At 41.2% G+C, this 23,395-nt stretch overlaps 1 long non-coding RNA gene across 1 annotated transcript; it reads left to right on the top strand.

Moving 5' to 3' along the window:
* Positions 1-14,672: 14,672 nt before the first annotated feature.
* Positions 14,673-23,189, top strand: LOC123943273. Its single transcript, XR_006818605.1, has 3 exons — positions 14,673-14,899; positions 15,569-15,600; positions 22,898-23,189. It is a non-coding gene; the product is annotated as an uncharacterized LOC123943273 (long non-coding RNA).
* Positions 23,190-23,395: the final 206 nt, after the last annotated feature.

Here is a 23,395-nt window from a genome sequence, read left to right on the forward strand (position 1 = left end):
GGGATGCTTTCTTTTCAAGCCCCTGAAGGTCTCTGTTTCCTTGCAAGTAAGACACCCACTGTAATTTATAAGTTAGCTATAACCGTTGAGTACAGGAAAGACGGAGCATCTTTTTTGTTCATTTTGTTTGTTCTCGTTGAAAGCATAGTACTCAATCACATCTGTTCACACCCAAGTGTGGCACTTGGTCCGTTATTTACCCAGAATTTCTAACCCCAGGTTTTCTTTGGGCAGTCTGCACAGGGGACACAGCCTTGTGCTTTCTTAAACTAGGTGTGCTAATCCCATTCCCCTTGCTAGGAAGTAGTTTTTGCAATGAGCATCAGCGGCAGCAATTCTAGCCCATGAGATGACAGAAGTCTGCTGATAGGAGAGGAGAGTGTCTGAGAAAGGCTACCTTGCTGGGGGGAGGAAAAGGAAGGAAGGAAGAAAGAAAAAGAGAGGAGGAAGGAAGGAAGGGGGATGGGGGGAAGGAAGGGAGAAAAGGAAGGAAGGGAGACAGGAAAGGAGTGAGGAAGGAAGGAAGGAAGGGAGAGAAAGAGGAAGGAAGTGAGGAAGGATGGAAGGAAGGAGGAACAGAGGGAAGGAAGGGAAGGTGGGGGGAAGAGGCATATAGGGGAAACTCTAGGTCTGGTAACTGTAAGCATCCTAACCATCTTGCAGTCATGAAAGGAATCCATCTGAGAACAGAGCTGATGGGCTCAAGGTGGCAGAGGAAGAAGACATAAAGAACCTGGGTCTTTGAATTTACCAACCCTCGAGTTCCCTGACTGCCAGGCTGCTGCTTCTGTGAAGTAAGAACTTTTTCTCATCACTTAAGTCATTTTGAGTTGGGCTTTCTGTGTGGTTGAAGATGACCACGTCCACTGCAGAACTGATGAGTGGGACAATAAACGTACTAGTGTGAGATCAAGAAGCCAAGCATGGGAAGATCGAGCAAGAAAAAAAAGCTTTTGAGTCAAGGCAGTAGCAATTCTGGATGCAGTATAATGTCTGTCACTTAAATTGTCTTCCAGTCTGGCCACCCATTGGGGTTGGGGATCACGAATAAATACGGAAAAAACCATTTATTTTTTACGATCCCATAAGCATCATCCTCCCTCCCTCCCTTCAGGACCTTGTGTGACACAAGCAAGAACACATCGCAGAAGCAGATTCTTCCCTGGTTTAAAACTGAACATCTGACAGCACGACAAGCTCTAGGGCTTCAGTGTTGCCCTGCAGTGAGAGCCACCAGTGCTCAGTAGACATCCCGAGTGATGGTGCTGAGAGGGAGAGGAGCAGGGGTATCCATGGAGCCTGCGGGGCCTGAGAAAGTCCCCCATCTCCCCCATAGCAGACATGGTGTCCAGCAGGTGCAGCACAGAACCTGTTAGAGGACCATAGTAACCAACGGCTCACTGCACTGCCTGGCCGGATGACTGCATTTGCTTGTGAGCACCAGTGAGATCCTCTCTGTGGACTCCCAGAGATACTTAGAAGAATATTGCTGGGAATGGGAAACCCAGGGCCTTGTACCAATAGGCAGGAGCAAAGGCAAGGGAAGTTTGAGTGATTGCTGTTTCCATACTTATAGGCAGTTAAGAAGAAAGTGAGTGAGCAGAGAGAAAGCCTTGGTGGCCCACTAGGAAGGGAGCCAGCCTAATATTTTCATGGAAGTTCCAGCAAACTAATACATTGGAAGTTGAGATAAAGTATGAAAGTGCCCATTTTGAGTAGTTTTTCTTGAGTCTATTCAAAAAGGATCATACCCAAGGAGAAAGAAAAGGGTAACATATTGAGAGGACAAGAATCTATTAACCACATCAACCTTCAGATAACCTGGTAAACAGAAATCATTGCCTGAAACTTTGCTCGACATTTTTAATCAGAGGAACCAAAAAGGAAAGCACTACTGAGATGCAGTAACAGAAATTTTTTTCAAATTTTATTTATTTATTAGAGAGGGAGATGGGGGGGCACAAGCAGGGAGAGCAGCAAAGGGAGAGGGAGAAGCAGGCTCCCCACAAAGCAAGAAGCTCGATACAGGGGCTCCATCCCAGGACCCTGAGATCATGACCAACGCCGAAGGCAGAGGCTTAACCCACTGAGTCACCCAGGCGCCCCAGTCATGGAGGATTTTATGTTGCACATATTTGGGACAAGTGACCTGGATATATAACACCAGAAAAATTAAGGACTTAAGCCTCCCTAAAATTCACTTCAAATCTGTACTGAACCAATATTATGTGTATTGTGCTCCCAAATCTGCTTCCCTTATTGGCTGTCACCCATGTCACATAGGGTGTGTGGGTTTATAAAAAGACTCAAGGTCATGACAAACATACCACCTCTCACACTTGGTCTTGATGGACCTTCCCAAAAGAGAAAATGGAAGGTCAAAACCCGTACTTGCCTAACCCTGGAACAGAGAGGGCTGGTTTCTACAGTCAAGAATCCAGTGAACAGAGCAAGAGAAAGCAACATGACTCCATCAAATGAGACTTCGAAATGGTCTGAGATGACAGAAAACTACTGACAAAATTAGCAAAACCTTCTACTTTAATCTTTTTACCTTCCTAAATGTACAAAATAAATAGCACTTCAGGAAGAGGTTGGGGTCAATGGGAAATAGCATATTCACTTGGAAATGTCCAGTCTGAAAAAAGCAGGCACTGATCATAGCATGGTCTAGAGCAATGTTCTATTATATTTGTAAATGAACTTTAAAAGAGGTCATTCTTTAAGTACCTAGTTATGCCAAAAAGAAGGTTCTAGTCCCCAGTACTGGCTTGCGGGGAGTGAGACTTGCTTGTATCAGGGTCAGGTTCCAGCGGCTCAATCAGGATCAGGCAGGACTGTTAGAGTCCAGGGAGCAGAAGGCAGAGTCTGGGTGAAAGTACAGAGTCATGTTCAAGAGATCATGCGGAGATAAAACCAGAAAAGTAGAATACAACACAAGATCAAGGAGCTGGCTCCAGGCCAGGAACAAGAAAAGAAGCCAGAAGAGAGAAGGAAGATAAGGGGGGGTGGGGGGGTAGGGTTCAAGGTAGTAGAGTTCAGAGAGTTTGCTGTGTAAAAGTCAGATGCCCAAGAGATCCTCCTACCAGGTCTGGTCACATGCACTCCCTGGTCATCCTGGCTTAAAGGAATAGGTAAAGGGAAAATGGAAAGACTCAAGAGAAAATAAATTCCAGAATAACTCTGGCCTTTCTGTCTCCACACTCAAGCATCTTGACTCCCCATCTCACTTCTCATACATAAAATATATGGCCAACAAATAACTCAAATATAGACAGGCATCTTATAAACAAATGCATGTTTAAAAATGGAATTTCAAGCAGAGTTTCAAATATGTGGCAAGGGAGGTTCAAAAAGAGGGGGGAAAAATCACTTCGAGTCAAAAAGAGAACAGAAGGAAATAAGCTAAGATTTTTGAGCACCTTCTATGGGCCAAGCACAGATTCTCACCACAGTTCTGAAATACCAGTGGCCCTCATCCTTATAGGAGGAAAGTGAGACTCCCACGGTCCCACCCCAGATAGTCCAGGAGAGACAGATGCAAGGCCAAATTCGACTCCAACGCTTCCTCTTGAGAGAACCAGGCGAGTTTCATGCCAAGGAAATGGTATGTGGTCTGAAGCTTGCAAGAGGGCTAGGAGAAGCCAAAGGCAAGTTGCTAGAGTTGAGCCTTCCAGGACAGGAAACAAAGCGAGCAAATGAGGACAGGTAGGAAAGGCAACTGTTGTCAGAAAATGCAGAGTAGAGTTAGTTGGAAACAGCATGCAACAGTGAGAGGCATGGAACAAAGCAGTGTAAGGGTGAGTTGTGATCAGAGCCTGGAAATTCTTCCCCACAAATCCGCATATCACCTGGTGCTACCTGGTGTTCTCTGGATGCTACCAAGGGTCCCTTCAAGTGAATCACTGCAGGTCCAATTAAAGCTTGTACCTAGTTTTCTGGACTCCTCAGCCTGCCCCAGATCAGCCACAGGGGCCCTCCTGGAGGCAGGGGAAGACTGGGAACAAAGGCTCCACCTGGCAAACACCCAGAGGAGACCTCATCCTTGGGCTTTTATGGCGTGTTTTGTTTTCAAAGACTATTTCAGCTTCTGGAATATCACACTTATTTAAAATTCTATGATCTATAGTGATGAAACTCCTCGGTTCATCCCTGGGGCTCCCAGGCTGTCACATAAACTAGTGTTTTACTTCTAACTTATACCTCAGAGAGTCTGGAGACTACTGGAGCTTTCACATGTGTCCCTGAGAGGGTCACCGTGTTGCCATCCCTCCGCAGGCTTTCTCTGCAGTCTGTGCCTCTGACCTCTGCGCTCATCTGTTTCCCATGATTCCTACTGGGCCCCAGGGCGGAGCAGTATAACATAGTACAGCATAATTCACTTTTATAGCGCATCCTTCATGCGAGCTATCACAGGGAGCTAATCAAATGCTGACGAGAAAGGGTCTGCTGCAGGGTAAGATTTAAAGGGAGGAACTGATTTAGTGGCTCCGAGGGCAGAAAAGAAACTTCAGATAGATGGGCTAGGCACAGGGAAAGAACAACCCCCGCTGTGGTAAAATGTGGGTGGAGGGAAGTGGCTAAGGCTGAGGAAAAGAACACGGAGGGATCGAGAAGCAGCTGGCATCCCGAGCAACCACTACCAACACTTTCACAAGCAAAGGTGATGTGGATTTCATTCAGGAGGGTAAATGAATCACGAGGAAGCCTTTGGGTCCAAGGAAGAGAAACCCCAGCCCAAAAGGATTTGCACAACGAGGAGTGTTACGATCTCATATAACAGGCATCCTAGGAGATGGTAGCCAGGTTAATTCGGTGGTCCAACAACGTCATCAAAGTCCCAGACTCTTGTCATTTTTCCATCCTGAAGACCACCACAGGTCCCAGGGAGGCTGATGCAGTTCCAAACATCACACCTAGCTATGACAACAACCTAGGCACAACAAAAGGAGGCAACAGAAGAAAGAGAGGCTGTTTCCCAGCTGGTCCACTTTTAAGAGTGAGGAAATTCATCCCAGAAACCCCCAGAAGACTGAGCCCCGAGGTTACTTTGGCCACCACTGGAGTCTCGTCCCTTTCTAAATCAAACTCTAGCAAGAACAGGATTATCATGATTGGTTTAGACCAATCAGGATTCACTTCTAGGTCACAAAAGAGAAGGGTGGATCCCCAAATCAAGGCTTTGCCCATAAGGAAAAGAGAACAATGGCAACTGAGAGGTCAGCCCACCTTACCTCACACAAGATGAGCAAGACGGGCATTGCATCTGTTAACCCTAGAGAAACAACATATATCTGATACATAACTACCTACACAATTCAGATTAATTGTTTAGAGTTTAGGAAAATCATAGTGGGGGAAGAAAACTCCTATACTGAGGAAGAAAATATGAATTTCTAAGCAGAAGGACATATTAGGAAGAGGCAGGTTGGGGGAGCTGAATTTTGGCTTCACTCTAGAGTGAAATTAAACATATTTAAGGATGGGAAGAAAGTATGTTTGGGATCAAGGATTTCTGCTCTTAGCAGATGAGGCATGGAAAGGAAAAATTTTAATTCTGAATTAAAGAATGTAACGGTAGAGTCAGAGCCTTTGAGAGCAAGAATCTCCTGTTTCTGGAGGCGAAAGGGAGATATGCAAGAATGCATAGCCAAATATCAATCCAGGGACATGCATATGAGAACTTCTGCAAAGTCCAAAGTGAAGGGTAGTAGAAAACCCACAGGAACAGGAGTAAGACACATTTTTGGTGAGTGTGGAACCAACTTGAACTTTATGGGTTCCGAGCTTCTTGCTAATACTGAAATTTGGAGGGTTTGAGTTCACTTATTCTGTGCAAAATTCACCTTCCAAGGGCCAAGAAAAAAAATTGGCTCCAAAGATTACTGAACACCAAACTAGCTCTTAAGAAACCACACAGGGATGAGTTAAGTGTAAATGAATCACAAACACACAGATTGAATTTCTCCTCAACTGCACTAGGGTTTAAAGGCCAAGGGAAAAAGCACTTGAGGCAAAAGACGTTTTGGCTTTTGCAGAGCCGAAAACATTTTTAATGAGTTTGAAACCATTCAATTAACTTAAGGTTCAGCTGAGTTCTTTCTTCCAAACCTGGTGTTCAGCCTAACGATATCTAGATATATAGCCACCATTCCAGAGCTGCCTCACCTTGGAAAGGAAATTGCTTTTGTTTTGTTTTGTTTTTAATATTAACTTCTTGATCCAATGTGATCAAAGGTAACTGAGACAAATATCACGACAACGACAAAATTATTGTTTCCAACGACTTGTAATATAAACGGTAGAACTCAAAGTTCTATACTCAATTTGGAACACAACATTGACAACCCTCAGAGATAGGACAGGTGAAATTTAAGCAGCGTCTTCTAAAACCTTTCCATTTCAAACTCTAGTGAGTCTATAGCACAAATTCTTATGTCTTTTGATCATTTGTGGGAAGTTATTACTAGGTGTGTACTAGCCAGGGGTAAATGAGAAGAATGTAAAATTATCTGTCTCTTTATCAGTTTACTTCTTATTTTGAATGAACACTGCTTGGTAATTATCAAGATGTATTAATGCCACACAGGTCATGTTCATACCCTCTTTTCCTCCTCTTTGGAGTAGGTGACTGTCCCCAGAAGTCTGTTTTATTTTATCTTCATTACTATCAGACCCTTTTTCTCAGATATACACACATCCTTCCTTAGAATAGATGCTCAAACACTGAGAAGTGAGAATATCATTAATCCTCTCCCTTCTCCACTAGACTCCTCCCCCTTTTGCCTTGCCTACCTCTAGATAAAGCTCCTTCTGCTCTCTTTTCGATCTGCTCAAAATAGCTCGTAAATAATTGTGGTTAAGTACTCCTCAAGGGTCTGGCTTAATCTAGGAGTAGAATCTAGAATAGCTGAATAAAAGTAGAGATTCCACATCATTCAGGCAACTGTCCATTAATAAGAGTTGGTGAAACTGAAATTGAGGGAAGTTTTGCATTTGAAGTTCTACTCTGTTGGGATACGGAGCGCAGGGAGTCTGAGCTAAACTCTAGTTTTGTGATGATGCTCCCAATAAAATTCAAGAAAAAGTACATAGGTAAGTGTGTATATATCTCACTGAGGCTGAACACATTTGATGTCATAGACACTGTGTGCTTGTGTCCCCCAAGGACCAGTGTGATAGGTTGTTCTTACTATCCCCACTTTACAAATGAGGAGCCTGAATTCCAGAGAAATTAAATAACTAGACCAAGGTCAGACTGCTAGGAAGCAGCAGAGGCAGAATCTGAAGATGTCTGTGGGAGCCCAGGTCTGATCTGTTAACTCCCACTTCTCATTGGCTCCAGGAAAGCGAAGAAAGATCGCTGTAGCTCTTTGGCTGGGATAAGAATGCAAAAGCTAAAATTTTGTTTTGTTAGTCAGTTAAGGGGAAGGAATGACACTTCAGGGGAAAGAACCCAAGGTTGGTTTTTTGGTTTTTTTCTTTTTAATTTTATAAGAATCCTTGATGAAACCAGAGGGGGGAGAAAATCTTGCTTCTCCTTTCTCCTTCAAACAAGAACCTAAATGGTCCTTCCTAATTCCTGACTTGAGGCGATGGTTTATGCAAGTATTATTAGAGTGGCCTATCTTGTTCAAGAAAAAAACCTGGTGACAAGTGCATTAGGCTCCTCTGTTTCAGAAGCGAAGAATTCCCTGCAGCAGGAGACACTCACCACATCCCATGGTGGGGTGGAGGGGACGATCACAGATCTTGAATTTTAATTTGTTTGTGTGGTTGAAGAAAGAAACAGGAAAAGAATATATGACTGACAAAGAAAAGACAACTGGTGAACTTATTTTCATTGCACAAGTCCTGGGAAATTTTCTCTGAGAGCCCAAATAGAGCATTCATCTCTCTGTCCCTTTTGTAGAAGACTCAAAATAGTCAATGCATTTCCACTCCCTTTCTTAAAGCCACTTCCTTCCCCTCCCTCTACCCACCCCCCCACCCCAAAATAAAACTTTCTTTCCCTCAGCCAACAAATTTTCTGGTCACCACAACAACAAGCAGATTCACAAAGCAAATGAGTAATTTGGAATGTGACAATTCTCTCATCTGACTCACAGAAAGAAAAAAGAAAAGGTGGCTGCTGCCAAAATGGAAATGCTTTCTGGAAAATTCTTGAAAATATTCCTAAAATCTCAAATTGGGCAAGTGAATATACCCTGAGGAAAACCTTGGAATTTCCCAAAACATAAACAAGGTAAAATTTTTAAAAGTGTTAAAGTGATGGATAAAATATGCTGAAATGTCTATATAAACGAACTTTTTTTTTTTAAGGTTTTATTTATTTGACAGACAGAGATCACAAGTAGGCAGAGAGAAAGGGGGAAGCAGGCTCCCTGCTGAGCAGAGAGCCTGAAGCCGGGCTCGATCCCAGGACCCCAGGACCATGCCCTGAGCTGAAGGCAGAGGCTTTAACCCACTGAGCCACCCAGGTGCCCCTAAGCGAGCTTTTTTTTTGTCTTTTTTTTTAATGTTTGCTTTTAACACTTGAACTACTGCTTCAAAAGTCCCTACCAGGCAGCAGATAGAGATGGTCCCAGAATTTCTATATAGAAGAGGCTTATGGGATTGATCTGGATAGAAGGGTAGTTTGGGGACTTGAAGGTGAACTAGCAGCTCCTGGATTTTATTTAGATAGTACAATTATTATCAGCAGGATACTTGGAGAGTGAGCTAATGAAGGGCTAATGAAGATTATAGTGAAACTAATATCCCCCATACACACTCCAGGCCACAGTAGTAAGCACTGCTACTTGTCTACACAGCATCCACTCTTATTTTCTTCCTCCCTGACAGAACCCTAATATGATCAATCAACCACTAATAGTCTACACAGTCATGTTCCTTAGGGAAACATGGTCCAACACCAAATCCAAGTAGTCTAAGATAACTCCATGGGCCTTTCCAGGAATGTTTTAGAAATAAGCATATGACATAATTCTGGCCGACAAGGTGTGAGGAGAAGTTTGCTAGAGGATTCTAGAATCTATTTCCTCACTCCGAAGCAAAACAGTCTCTTCTACCATGAACACTGATCTGAGTGCGTGTGACTCCCAACATTGCTGCAGCCATCTTGCCACCAGCCTGAGGATGCAGTCAACCCAGAGGCCAGCTGTTGATGGAGATGAAAAGAACCTGGGTTATTGACAGCATCACTGGCCTCTGAAGCAAGGCACCCAGGAGACCACCCTATCTCTAGACTTCTTATAATGTGAAGCAGTAAATCTCCATGTTGTTTAAGCTAGTTGACTCAGAGTTTTCTGCTTGTGACTGAATAACCCAATGAATAGAGCTGCTGCCTGTACCACCATCCCTTGATATAGACATTAGCTTAGAGGCTAGAGGAGCTCCAAGGCGTCCATCCAGAATTCAGACAGAAGCCACAAACTCATGTCCCATATAAGACCCAAGTACCGCTCATTCAGAGCAGACTGATTATGGAGTGTTACACTGCATTTACTCAGTGCACCCATTTTGGTTAGATTTGCAAAGGCAGCTCGCCTGCTGATATCCTATCAAAACTTCAAGAATAAAAAAATATAGTCATGTTATTATAGAAATAAGGACTTACTTTCTCCATCAGTCCCAAGATTAAAATGTTTCTTTATCTTCTTGAGATGTTTATTATTCACATATCTCAGACCTACTCAGAGTAGGAAAAGTACAAAAGGCAATGGAGAGAAAGTCAGAATCCGTGAGAGAAGCTCACTCTTGCACTGAAAGAAAACTAATGTAACAGGAATAACTGCAGTAATATTTTGAAAAATATTAAGTGCTTGTTTTATTTTGTATTTCCATGTATTTTACTTCTCCTTAGTAAGCATAAAGCATCCACCTGCTTGATTATTGGCAGAGAAGTAAACAGCAATAGAGAGTTAATATTCAACTTCCAGCTTTTAGAATTGGATTCCAAAATAAGACAATAGATTTGCAAGTCAGGTTTCATTAAATGAGGACTTTTTAAAGTTTTATTGTAAAATATTTTAAACATACAGACAGCATAATGGTATTATAAATCTCTTTATATCCATATCCAAAATAAAAATTTCTTAACATTTTTCCATATTTACTTTGGATCTTTTTTTAACAACACATAATAGTTATCTTCCCAAGCCCATTCTTCTCTACTCTGATCAGTGGATCTTTTTGTATTCTTTTACCATATACATATATTTCCATGCCAGTATCCTTTATTACTTTGTGTGCCTTTAAACATTCTATAGATTGTATCATAGTGTATAATTTCAATTGAAAATTTTAGGTGTCTTTAATCATTAATTTAATCATTATCATTCTGAGATTAATGATAGATTAAATGATAGATGTAGCTATTTTCATTCAATTCATCAGCTTTATAATATATTCTAATTTACTCATTCTTCTATTAATGGACAGTTTTCAATTTTTCATTATTCAAACAACGCTGCAGCAAACATTTTTGTCTCTGTCTAAACATGGGTGAAGTTTTCCTTTGATATGTAGATTGAATCACAGGAAATGGTCAATATTCAACCATTTTGACCTATAAAATGACAGATTATTAGGACTCAACTTAGGGGTACCTGGGTGATACACTCAGGTGAGCATTCAACTCTTGGTTTTAGCTCAGGTCATGATCTTAATGTCATGAGAACGAGCCCCACTCTAACTTATGCTCTCTCTTTCTCTCAAATAAATAAATAAATCTTTAAAAAAAAATGGATCAACCTATTATGTACCTGGAAATGAAAATGCCAGTTGATAGGATATAAACATCTTCAACTCAACCAGCTATAACCAAATTTTGAAGGACGATTTTCTAAAATACTTCTGTAATCAACATCCAAGTCTTGAAAACTCAGTGCACAGAGTTTATTCCATAAAGAAAATAGGTCTTCTACCTTTGAGAGGGAAGAATAAGATAAAGAGAAGAAACTGAGAGTTCCCATGTAGCTAAGTCATCTACCAAACCTTGGAGAAGATGCTATGCTTCATTTGAAATCCCCTAAGTTTCCACTATTCCCCAAGGCAAAGGCATCATGGATGACTGAAAAAATTTGGTACACTATCCTAGAAGATCTGTTCGATGAAGTTTGAGCTTGTCTTTAAGAAGCAGCCCAGAGGGATATTTAGAACCACAAATTATCTACAGTTAAAATAGCAATAGCTTCACTTGGGGTTCTCTTTTCTTAACTAAAATCAGAAAAGATGGGCCACTATGAGAGAGATGAAGGAATGTGTACAGATACTTGTATCAGTTCAATATCTGAACCCAAGGAATAAAGGTTTGTGTCTTAACACAGGATAAAATGGGCTGACGTTTGCTTTCTCAAGTGTGTGTATCATTCCTATAGATGACTTGGTAATTAAACTCTGGAGGTCTCCACTGTAAATTATCATGTAACTTGAACTCCTATAATAAATAAGCACCACTTGCCTTGTAAACACTATTGACAGTGCTTACAGCTTGCCATATCATTAAAATGCCAACACCCGGTTATCAAATATGATATCTGGATGCTGGAAGTTCATTTTTAAAAATTGGAAATGCCCTGATCACCATCCATCAACAAATATTCCCCCAATAAACACAATGCTCAGACTTGGACTCTTGTGGGATTCTTTAAACACTTTACTTGATTCCGGAGTCCTGGATAGAATCCCTGAGATTTTTTTTTCCAGATGACTGACATTTGGGAATTTTCTTTTTGGCCTCACTAAGTTTTACCTGCCTTTTATAGGTAAATTATGAGATCAGATCTAATAGACTTAACATTTTGCTACAGTAACAAACAACCTCAATACATCAATGGCTTACAACGAATATATCTATCACGCTCTTGTTTCTTGAGAGCTGTGGGTTAGCTACGGTTCTTCTGGTCTCTGCTCAGCATTACATTCACTCAACTTCACTGGCCAGAGCACTGGCATGTCACAGAATCAAGCTCAAAGTCATGAATCAAGCAAGAATACTGGAGGCAGGGGCAAATCACACACTACGGGGAGAGGAATATAGAACCCTATGACAGGGAGAAGATGAATTGTGGTGAATGATAATCCAGTATATCACAAATTTTCTGAAAGTTTCCTTGACCAATGATAAAAAAGGAAAGGGGGAAAATGATGCAAATTGGTGCACATTAGCAAAAAATTGAACTTTGAAGTCACATCAAATCTGAGACATTCAGTGTAGTAAATACTACAAGGCCCCAAGGAGAAAGGAAGGAGTTGCTGAAAGTTCTTACTTCAATTTTCCCATTTGATTCATTATTTGCTTTTCCATTCATCAAAAGGTATGACCAACAGATAATGAACTTGGTCTTTAATAGCATAAAGGATATGGTGCTTCCCTTGTTCAAAACATTTTCCCTTATTCTCTTCTGGATTTACCTTCAGAGGTATAGTCTCCTTTTCATGAATATGGTTATCTGAAGAGTTCATTTGCGATCAAATCTTATGAATCAGGTAAATGAATGGGCGAGGTGCATAACAGAGTTAGGGTGGGCAAAAACAAAGTGCCAGTATAAAGCACGGGTTTCTTGAGTTCCCTGCATCCTGGTTCCGAAGGTAATTTCAAACGAGCATTTCCAAGAATGTTCTCAGTAATGGTAGCATCGTTAGTATAAACACATAGTCTCTTAAGGTGATACTTTGAAAAATAAAACTCACTTGATGATGCAAGTTCTGACTTTTGTTGTCTTGTTTTGTCTTTCAAATATTCATTCTCAAGTCTTGCCCAGATGTATTTCATGGCTGTGATCTATGATAATATGGTTAGTATTTGTTTCTGTCTTCCACAGCAAGCCAACCTGTGTCCTCCAAACTGCCAAGGAAAGTTCAAGGGCCTGTGATGATCACTGCATTATGCTCATTTCTACAGAGATACAAAGAACGCTCTGGTCCTTGGCCAGTTTTCATAAACTTGTGTGTTACATTCCGTCTGTGAGTCTGCACAGGTACTGTAAGCTGACGGCCTTTTCAACACGAGGCAAAGAGAAACTGATAATGCTCATGTATGTCCCAGTGGAAATCCCAATGAAATTCAGATGGGAGATGGCAAATAAAACCTTCCCGAAAGACAGCAAACCAAATGTACATGATGTAATGCGGGCTCTGACAAAACAACGCTGTTCAATTACAGGTACATATAATCGTATGACTATTTCTTTCTCTCCAAAGTCATGCCCAAGTCTTGAAAATGTCAGGTAGAAATAAACTGTAGAGAAAGAATGCCTGAAGCATATACAAGTGCACTGTGACCCACGGACTTCCATTCTGAAAATCTACTTCCCTTCTGAAAATCAACGAGATTTTCAAGCTCTCATTGTGTGAAAGGGTATTCAGGAACCCAAGAAGGACAATAGTGGCAGCCCCTGGATTATGGTGCTGGGGGCTCTTAATAGGATAGACCATTGTGAAGTCTCTGTCCTACTGAGGCCCCCTGGAACTAAAACCCCTCGGCCCAGCCTAAATTTTAAATCTGCTAACTTATCACCCTTCCGATTTATTTCCCTTTTCTTCCCCTCTACGAACCGCCCCCCCCCTCCTGCTTCTGGGTGTGGATAAGAGGCTGGGTGATAAAAAAAAAAATGGAAGAACAGGAGAGCTTATGATGGGAACCGTGCGGTAATGGCATTAACACCAGTGTAAACTTCAGACCAGTGAGAGCAACAAGAATGACCTCCAGATCACTCTTCATACATTCGCATTCTTCCTTCCTCCCTACCCGATACTTTCAAAGACTCTCTCGCGCCGCACCATCTACCCCTTCTTGGGCAGCACTGCTGCTGAAACTTCGGAGCTGTAGGAATGTTATCCATTTCAGTACGTTCAGATTAAAATAAGTGCAGAAAGGAAAAATCTTCACTGGTTGCTGAGACAGGACTCAAGTAAACTGTTCCTTTCTCTGCAGCGCTGAAATTCGTGGTAAAGCACCAGCATGCGCTTTCCCAAAGAGATTTGCTTACAAAGATCGGTATAGGAGAGGCTGATTGGGTCTCCTGAGATAGCTCTCATCCTCTGACAACTCGCAGAGACCCCGCAGAATCTCGCTCTGCGCGTCTAATTACCTGCCCCTTCTCCCCTGCAGCCCCAGCGCGCTAACTCTCCCCCAAGGCGTGGCGACACACAGCTTGGGGGCCGGCCTGGGCGGGGAGCGCCCCCCCCATCGGCCTCTGGAAATCCACATTTTAGGGCCTTGTAGTCATTTCCTTGCTAGTACGAGGAAAGTTTTTGTACATTTTTATAAAAGGAGGCCAGAAGAGAACACCCTCCTCTTACTTCCTAATATATTATGTCCTCCCCTGCCGAGTCCGGGGACTTAGTCTGGATTTGGTAACTGAAGTAATATAAATGTTAGCTAAGAAGTATTCCCGCAATATGGTTCCAATTTAGGCCTGTTTTGAAGTCTAAAGGCCCAATATGTCTCGTAGATTCTTCGCTGGACATTAGCGCTAATGTAATTTGCGGAGGAGCGCGGGCCGCGAGCTAGAAGGGCGCTTTCCCAGTGCCAAGGGGACTCTGCATTCGCCGGTAGTTCCCCCCACCGCTTTTGATGTTGGGGACTTTGCTCAGGAAATTGCCTTATACTTGCCAGGGTTTGCAGATAAATGGAGCAAGGTAAGTGCTGTACCCTGTCACCACCCTCTCTCCTCTCCAGGCTCTGGAAGGAGGCAGCCCAGGCTGAGTACAGCCTCTCTCTGCAGGCTGTTTGCACTTTACTTCAATAACATAGCTCTCAGAACACTGGCTTGATTTGCGAAGACACGCCTGCATTTTCGGAGCAGGGCTGACGCACCCCCACCCGGAGCCCGCCCGCCCCCGCAGCCCAGCTCGGCGCTCACACCCCTCCCGAGCCCCCGGCTGCATCCCGGTAATGAGCATCCCCCTGGAACCGCCTGCCCTTTATCTTGCTGGGGGGACCCGCACCTTTTGAACTGCCATCTGTAGATTGTGTTGGTGCACTGACTTGTTAACTGTGCCATGCTGTGAAGGAAATGGCATGATTTAGATCAAGTGCTCAGGACGGCTGTTCATAAGAAACACTTGAGCCAAGCTGTTGCTGCTCAGAAAGTGCCCTGGGGAGAGGGGTTCCGTTTCGGGTCACGGTCCTGCCTTGTATGAGGGCAGGCGCAAAGCGTTGCAATCCCGGGGCTTCGCTGGGGCTGGAGGGAGGGGGTGGGGAGAAACATTATGAAACCATAGAAGCGAGGCTGCCAAATTAACTTCTCACCCTTTCAATCACACTCCAGAGGATAAAAGCCTAACATTTCTGCCTCAGAAACAGGCTCGGTTTACACCAAACAAGTTATTTCTCTAATTTATCAGCCCAGCCAGCTATCCTTCCAATTACTGAAAATCTCCGCTGTTTATGAAGCCACTTTTGTACATGTACAAATGAACAGCAAGCTGGGAAACGGGGGTAGGAAAGTTTTTGTGGACGGGACTTCCCCAAGGCTGCTTATCAAAATCACTCAGAAACAAAAAGTTTCTGGGTTCGTTTGTTCTGTTTCCATGAAAATGTTTTCCCTTGTTCCAACAGGCAGAAATAAACTTGGGGAACTGCGAGCTGAGGTAAGCAGAGATCATTAAATCCCCCTTCTAAATAGCAAAATTCTGCAAATAAAGTTTAATTAGGAAGACAAAAGTAAAACTGAGAGTGAGGCAAGAGGAGAACCCTTCAGCTTAATTCATCAACTCCCAGGCTAATACCAAGGGCACTGATTTGTCCATTATATGGAAATAGATGATTAGGGTCATTCTCTAAGACAAATTTACTTTTCTGCACACTCTAAATCTGTTTAGTCACTTTAAAGGTGTCAATTATTGGAACAGGCAAAGACTATGAATTTCTTAGTAATAGCTTTAATAACATTTTGAAATGAAAAGCAGATACCTTGAAGTCAGCCTGCTTTGAAAAGACATATGAGCAGCTCTGGTTTTAATTTGTGTAGCATTCTACATCTGGAATCCCTTATAATTAAAACTAAAAACTGAACTACTACTTCCACCTGTCAAATGATGAAAAGATGAATGCACTAATAAGTTACTAAATAGCCCAACATGATAGAGTTTACATTCTCATTCTATACAGTAAAACAGAATTTTGGACAGGAGGCTAAAGGTCTTTGGTCATTACTAATAACACACTTTGAGTATTAACCTATATGTCCTGTTGCAACTACTGACGGGATCTTTTTTACATTAAGAGCACATTTTTGTAAGTCTTTGTTTTCAAAGTAAATAGAGATTTCAGAAAGAATATTCAAAACACATAAATTAAGATGTACTTTTCATCCCACGTTCTATGGTTTCATCGTTCTTAAAACCATTTAATAGCTTCCTCTACGCATTGTGCGCAGTTGTCCAAAAGAAATCCTGTATTTAAAAAAAAAAAAAAATCCAGTGTTTACAAATGTTTATCAAGCACCCACAGTGTGCATGGTTTCGGGCTCAGCCCTGGCAAATACAAGCAAAATACATCTTATTGGGTAATTTAGAGTTCAGAAAACAGCGCTGAGCAAAATACACCTTTTTAGGTAATTTAGAGTTCAGAAAACTTGCAGTAATTTCTTCAGAATGACAAAAACCGCATTTTTGCCTAGATTCTGATAAGAAAAAGTCATTTCCTAAGGCTTTTGCCATCACTCCAATTAAAACAACAATGGTCATTAAAATGCCCTCAGACTGTCACTGGTGATCAGAAGGTTAATTATTTAAAAATGTAAATCCTGAGTTGTAATCCCTATTGAAGCTGTTTGGAACAACTCCCCCTGCAGAGGTCGAGTTGTGTGGGCGGGCCCCTAAAGGCTCATTTTTCTTATTACACAGTCTTGCTTCTCTGTCACGAAATAAAAATGGAAATATCACATTTTGAAAAGAACATTGATCTCCTGAAAAACGTAATGAAGCCTTTTTTGCCAGCCGTGGAAGGCATCTTCCACAAGGATGCAGCTTTTGTGAAGGCTTGTCCTGATGGTTCCCTTCATCACACTGACTGCCATTGGCACCAGAGACTGAAGGAAGAAGCCTAGGCCCGGAGGCAGCCCTACTCACAGCGAGAGTCCTCTCTCTGTGAGAGTATGCCCTCCTCTCTCTGTGAGAGTATGCCCAGGAAGGGAATTCCAGCCTGTTTCAATTCTTCGGGGCCAGCGGGGACTTCATTAAGTTATTGCTTTCGTGTCCCTTTCAATATAGCGCTGCGTTCCATTCAAGAAAAAGTAGGATTTGGCTGTCACACACTGGTTCTCAGGCAGAGGTCCCAAACCGGCTGCCCAAGCCTCAATCCAGCCTGAAGACAGTTCATCTGGACAGGACGTTGTTCTAGAAACCAAGAGATCCATAAGCAGCATTATTCACAATAGACAAAGTTGAGAGCAACCCAAGTGTCCCTAGGAGGATGAATGGGTAAACAAAGAAGGGTATATACATGCAGTGCAATATCATGCAGCCTTGAAAAGGAAGGAAATTCTGGCATACGCTACAACAAGAATCATACTCAATTGATGACATTATGCTAAGTAAAGTAAGCCAGTCACGAAAGGACAAATGTATGATTCCACTTACATGAGGTTCCCTGAGTAGTCAAAATCACAAAGACAGAAGGTAGAAGGGTGGTTGCCCGGGACCGGGGGGAGAAGGGATGAGGAAATTATTATTGTTTAATGGGTACAGTTTCAATTTGGAAGGATGGAAAAACTTGTGGAGATGGTTTCACAATGAGGAGAATGTACCTAATGCAACTTGCAAATGGTGGAAATGGTAAATTTTATGTTATGTATATTTCGTCATGATAAAAAAAAAGATTTTTATGTTAAAATAGAAAGCTCCAATTTTTCTAGAAACAAAGAAATCCAAGAAACTGTTAGCATTAGCCAGCATTCCTGAATGATAACAGAGATTGAAATGGAGTAGCCCTCACCCTCTTAAATGCCTGTTTGCGGTCCCTGTGGCCCCCACTCTGCCCTCTGGTCTTCTGCCCATTCTACTTCATCCACGTAGGCTACCTGCCAGGCCCCTGCAGCCTTCTTCTGCTCTAAGGGGCCCTGTGGATAGCTCTCCCCTGTGCCTACAGCTTTCAAAGACTTGCATAGAATCCGATTTTAGCCTGCAACACAATTAACGCCATCTGTCCCAGGCACAGATGAGGTGAGGTGAGAGACAGAAGATAGCATCCATGACAGAAACATGATGGAAAAGCCCATCTCCTACAAAATGAACCTTTGATACCCTCTTCCACCTACCCACTGTGGGGAGAAGACAGTGGGTGTCACACTCCAGAGACCAACTGAGTCATGCTTCCTTACTCCACATTTGCAAACAGGGCCATTAAGGAGATGTTTCCAAATGAACGAAAGGCACTTTTCAAGAGACGGTTCATGTTACCTACTTTTCTAATATTGACTTTATATAAATTTATTACAGATTTTGTAGCTCAGCCTCCAGGAGCAATGAATTTAAGAATCTTTCTTGAAATCTGGATTATCCCCAAACTGTGAACGTTCCTTCTAAGCCATTGACCGTCTAAGGGTTTTTCCTCTTAAATGCTACTGTCAAACGAGCATTTTAAAGCATTTATCAAAAACCAATGACTGCAAACTTCAATCTGTACATTCCATACAAAGTAAACCCCAGTCTAGCGCTGATGCATAAATGATGTGTTGGTTTAATCTATTTTTCACAGGGGGTGTCTGAGAGTAGGAAAATTAAAAACAGGTAGAATGGACTATTATTACTGTCCCAAAGTGTGCTTTTTTACATGAGGTCTGGATTAAGATAACATCTGGTCTATATTTCTTGAACTATTTCCCTTTTATCACAAGAAAAATCGGCAACCCATCTCACAACTGCTCTTAATTTAGATCTAAATATCACTGATGAAACATTGTACAACATGCTGTTATCTGTTAAAGTGATTTCCCTGAAGGAACAGTTGATACTTTTATATATTCCAGCAAAGCTAATCATGCCAGGCCCCCTTAGTAGGACTTACCTTATAATCATATGTTCAAATGTTCCACCTAAATCACTACTTTAGTACCAAATGAGTCTTATTCTGAGATTGATTTCACCGCACTGTTAAATATACTGCCCCGGTCGCAGAGTCACAGAACAATCAAGAATCTTTTAGGAGTACAAAACGTTGCTCTGGAGCAAACAAGCAATTGTTTCCCCCACATCATATACTATGGACTTTCCAGAGCCCCTTGCAAGGGAAAGGCAGTAAGTTGTTTTCAGCACTTTTCAGAGTTCAAGTCCTACACAATGTAGAATATTGATTTCACAGAGTAAAAACCCCTGGGTTGGGTTTGGTGTGTGTGTGTGTGTGTGTGTGTGTGTTTCTCAGAATTGTATAAGTTACTTCCACAGATAATAAATCAAAAAAAGTATTTTCTCTAAAACTATTTTGCATACCTGTGGTGCACATTCGTTTTGTTCATTTTAAACTACATCAAGACCTAGAATCACAGAAGGTAAGCCTATGCATTAACCAGTTACATGGGAAATTACTTTCTCCAACCCCCACTTTTAATTTGGAAATATCATGTGTTCCTGGTTTTTTAAAAAACACAGAGACCAAAACACCCAAAACTTATAGGGATTAAAAAACTCAACTAGAAGTATTCTTGCATAATGATAAAAACATAAGAATGTTCATTATAGTAGAAAATGAAATTAGAAATGTATTATACATAAAATACAGAAAAAGTAAAGTCAATAAAATGTTTCTTAATAGGGGGGTGATAAAATGCATTACATTACATGCATAATATGGAATATCTTATAACCAATCAAAAAGGATAAAGAATATTTGTATGTGGTAAGGAAGGATCTTAATGATGTGTTAAGAACATCACAACACGAATAAAGTTTGGTATCATTTTTTGCTGTCACTAAAAAGAAAAAACAAAAATAGACTTATATGCCAATGGGTCCCTAAAAGAGGTCTGGAATAATTCACATCAAACTGTTTGCAGTGATTAACCGTTAGGAATAAGGAAGGAAGAGAACATTTTGTAAACTCCTGTGGGTTTTCTAGCTTTTCATAACACACATATGTTACTTTCTTAATTAAAAAAAAAAAACATTAAAATGCATTGAAGAAAACAAGCAAACAGAACAGAGATCAATGAGCTATTCCCTTATAGGAACAAATCATAAGAAGGGAGGTGGCTGGTAGGGAAGGGTGGGTGCCTGCAGAAATGAGCAGGAGGAATGCAATTGACAGGCATCCTGTCATCTTGTATTTTTTGGAGGGAATTCTGAGAATAAAAAGCCTTTGGAAGTTATCAGTGGTCAGGCTGGAGCCATTCATTTTTCACCTGCCTGTGTTTGTTGTCTGGCAGCCAGTCAAGGGTGCTATTAGCAGAATTAAGATCCAGAAGAAAAGATTATCCCGTAGAAGGCAAGATAAGGGGCTGGAAAGTGTGGCTGGTTATCAATATCACAATACCAAACAGGTCAGAAAGGATTCCGTATAGGTTTCACTCTAAGCAGGTAATCTCTGCAAAAATAATGGAGTGACTGTTCTTCCAAAACGCTTCAGTACTGCAACATACTGCAGTTCATTTAAGATAAAGCGGCAGTTTTACTGAGCGCCCCCACAACTACATTAAGCTGCAGAGTGGATAATAAAATGCAGCAACAACGTTCTTTTATTCCCTTACTCAGTCATCCTAGGTAATGAAACAACCCTCCATCTCTCTCCCAGGTCACTTCTGATATTTTGAATGGTATACTTTCATTCACTTTTCTTTCCTTCCCTCTGAGAAAAGATCTAAATGGAATCCCATAGTACAATTTGATATAGGAAACAAGAGGAGGGATTGTAACATTATTTAAGTATTTAATTGTTAAGAGGTTTTAAAATTACCAATAGGAGTGTGGGTTCAAAGCAGCAACTAGGCAGGGCTAGGGAGGTTTTGCCACTCTGGTACTGAAACATGTGTTTTCAAACAATGAATTGGAATGGTGAACGTTTTGAGTTCATGTCAGCGCTGCAATTTACAAGAGTTCACATACGGCATGAACTTACATAGCATTTCACCATGTTGTCTATGAATCATTCAATTTTAAGCTCTGCAGCATATGGGCAATTGCAAAATGCAAAGAGGTAAGAAAACACATTTGGTATTTCCATTTTATATACCTCATGTTGGAAATAAATGGTTTTGTTCTCCCAAATATTTTTCATGTAAATGGTAAAGACTCCTTAATTTGGTTTTCTTTCCTTTTTTCTTTTTAGCAATTGCAACCAAATAGATACTGACTTGTTCAGCAAAATAATATTGCAGTATTGGCATTACAGACCTTTGTATTTGTTTGTACACAGAGGGATCAGCAACTAGCAGCTGTTTACTTCGAGTCATCATTCCAGTAGGAGTAATGGATTGACAATGGTTCATCCATCCAATATTTCATCAATAAAACACATTCCCAAGACAGCTGTAGTTAAGGGAAATGTCCAACCACTGCCAGAATAGCAAGAATAAAAATTGTGGCGTTATATCACCAACCGAGGTAACCAAGAACCCACTGAATGACCCAGGAACTATCAATTTATCAATGAGAAAACAAAACCAACACACACTTAAAATACAAATGGGCTTCAATGTTGCTCTAGAGTCATAACATTGAGTCTGCTATAGCAGCACCTGAAAATGCTCTCGTTTCAGCAATGACTTTCAAAACCCTACCACAGTTGTATTGTTAGTATGAATAAGAGGAGGCTATACCCATAAGAGGTAAATGCCTTTCAAAAGATTTTCATTCCTTCTCCCTATTTTTTCATCTACATTCTAAAGAAGGACATTACCAAAAAAATAGGAAACTGTGGGGGTGCCTGGGTGGCTCAGTGGCTCAGTGGGTTAAAGCTTCTGCCTTAGGCTCAGGTCTGATCCCAGGGTCCTGGAATGGAGCCCCACATCAGGGCTCTCTGCTCAGCCGGGAGCCTGCTTCCGCTCTCTGTTTCAGCCTGCCTCTCTGGCTACTTGTGATCTCTGTCTGTCAAAATAAAATAAATAAAATTTTTTTTAAAAATTGGAAACTGTGGTAGTTGAACATTAAGACCTTGTTTTAAGCAGTTTTAAGTTATGAACACAATATATGAAAACATTTTTGTTATTCTTTAAAGGCCAACAATACAAAGGTATGTAGAATAAAAGCAAAAGCCTCCTTCAAACACCCGAATCCCCTCCCCCCAAATACACGTCAGGCCTCCCTCCTCTTTGCTGACAACAATTTCAGCAATGCAGAAACTATGTTACGGAACTTTTTCTATGTACATACACACATGTGTAATGCAGGATTTTTTAAAAAATAAATGAGATTATACTATATGCATTGTTCTGTAGGTTGTTTTTCTTCTTGTTTGACTCAGACATCACTGTAGGTCAGTATATTTAAGCCGGAAGTTGCCAACCAGTAGGTCAGAGTTCACAAATTCTTTTAAATTTTTAAAACTTGTTTTCAACATAAAGAAAATCCTTATTTCCTTTTTTTTTCTTCTTAATGAAAGATACAGCAACATTGTGCCCAATTTGCACCATGAACCAATGAGAAACAAGAGTCCCTCTGGTGGGAACCCCATTCTCAGTAAATCACATGCTTGGCACCCCCCCTGCCCCATATCCATCCTGGCCCTCTAGACCTCAAGTTTGCTGACCCTGATGAGACATATCTACATTGTTCTTTTAAGAGGCGGTGTAATATCCAGTAATAAAGATGCATCATAATTTATTGAACCATTTCCCTATTTATGTCACATTTTTAAAGCTCAAGCTTTCATACTATATTTGATAAAGAAGAGCCAAATCTCATATTCAGAAATTAACTTCCCTTTTTTTATTTGCCCTTTTACTTTTTCTTACAGTATGAGAAGATCCTGAGTCCATAAGTGATCATGCTGGAGCTGAAAATACAAAGGACTGTTCAATATTTTTCCCTTTGAAAAATGATATTGTAACTGAGAGACCAAAAGCCCAGGGATAGGGAGTGGAAGGGGTGGATCCTAAAAGATAAAGAAAATTCAATCCGAACGTTGGGATGGATTCAATGTGCTATTGAGTTCAATCAGGATTTTTCTCTTAAAAAAAAAAAAATTGTCTGTGGCTTAAAAGTAACAAAGACCTACTGAGTAATTAAAGTATTCTCTGGTATTTTCATCAGCTCTATCTGTTCTCATTCTCCTTTTTCCCCTCTTCTATACCCCTGGCTCAAAAAAATCTCTAAGAGCATAGGAAGTTCCCATCACAGGGGTTTGCAACTGTGAAAATGGGACGACAATCCAAAAACTTAAAAACTTATTCTGCTAAAGTGATGCTGTTTGTATGAATATAGCTGACAGACTTCTAATAAGGGGGCCAGATCA

Source organism: Meles meles, chromosome 6 (assembly GCF_922984935.1).
Source record: "Meles meles chromosome 6, mMelMel3.1 paternal haplotype, whole genome shotgun sequence".
NCBI classification, from domain to species: domain Eukaryota; kingdom Metazoa; phylum Chordata; class Mammalia; order Carnivora; family Mustelidae; genus Meles; species Meles meles.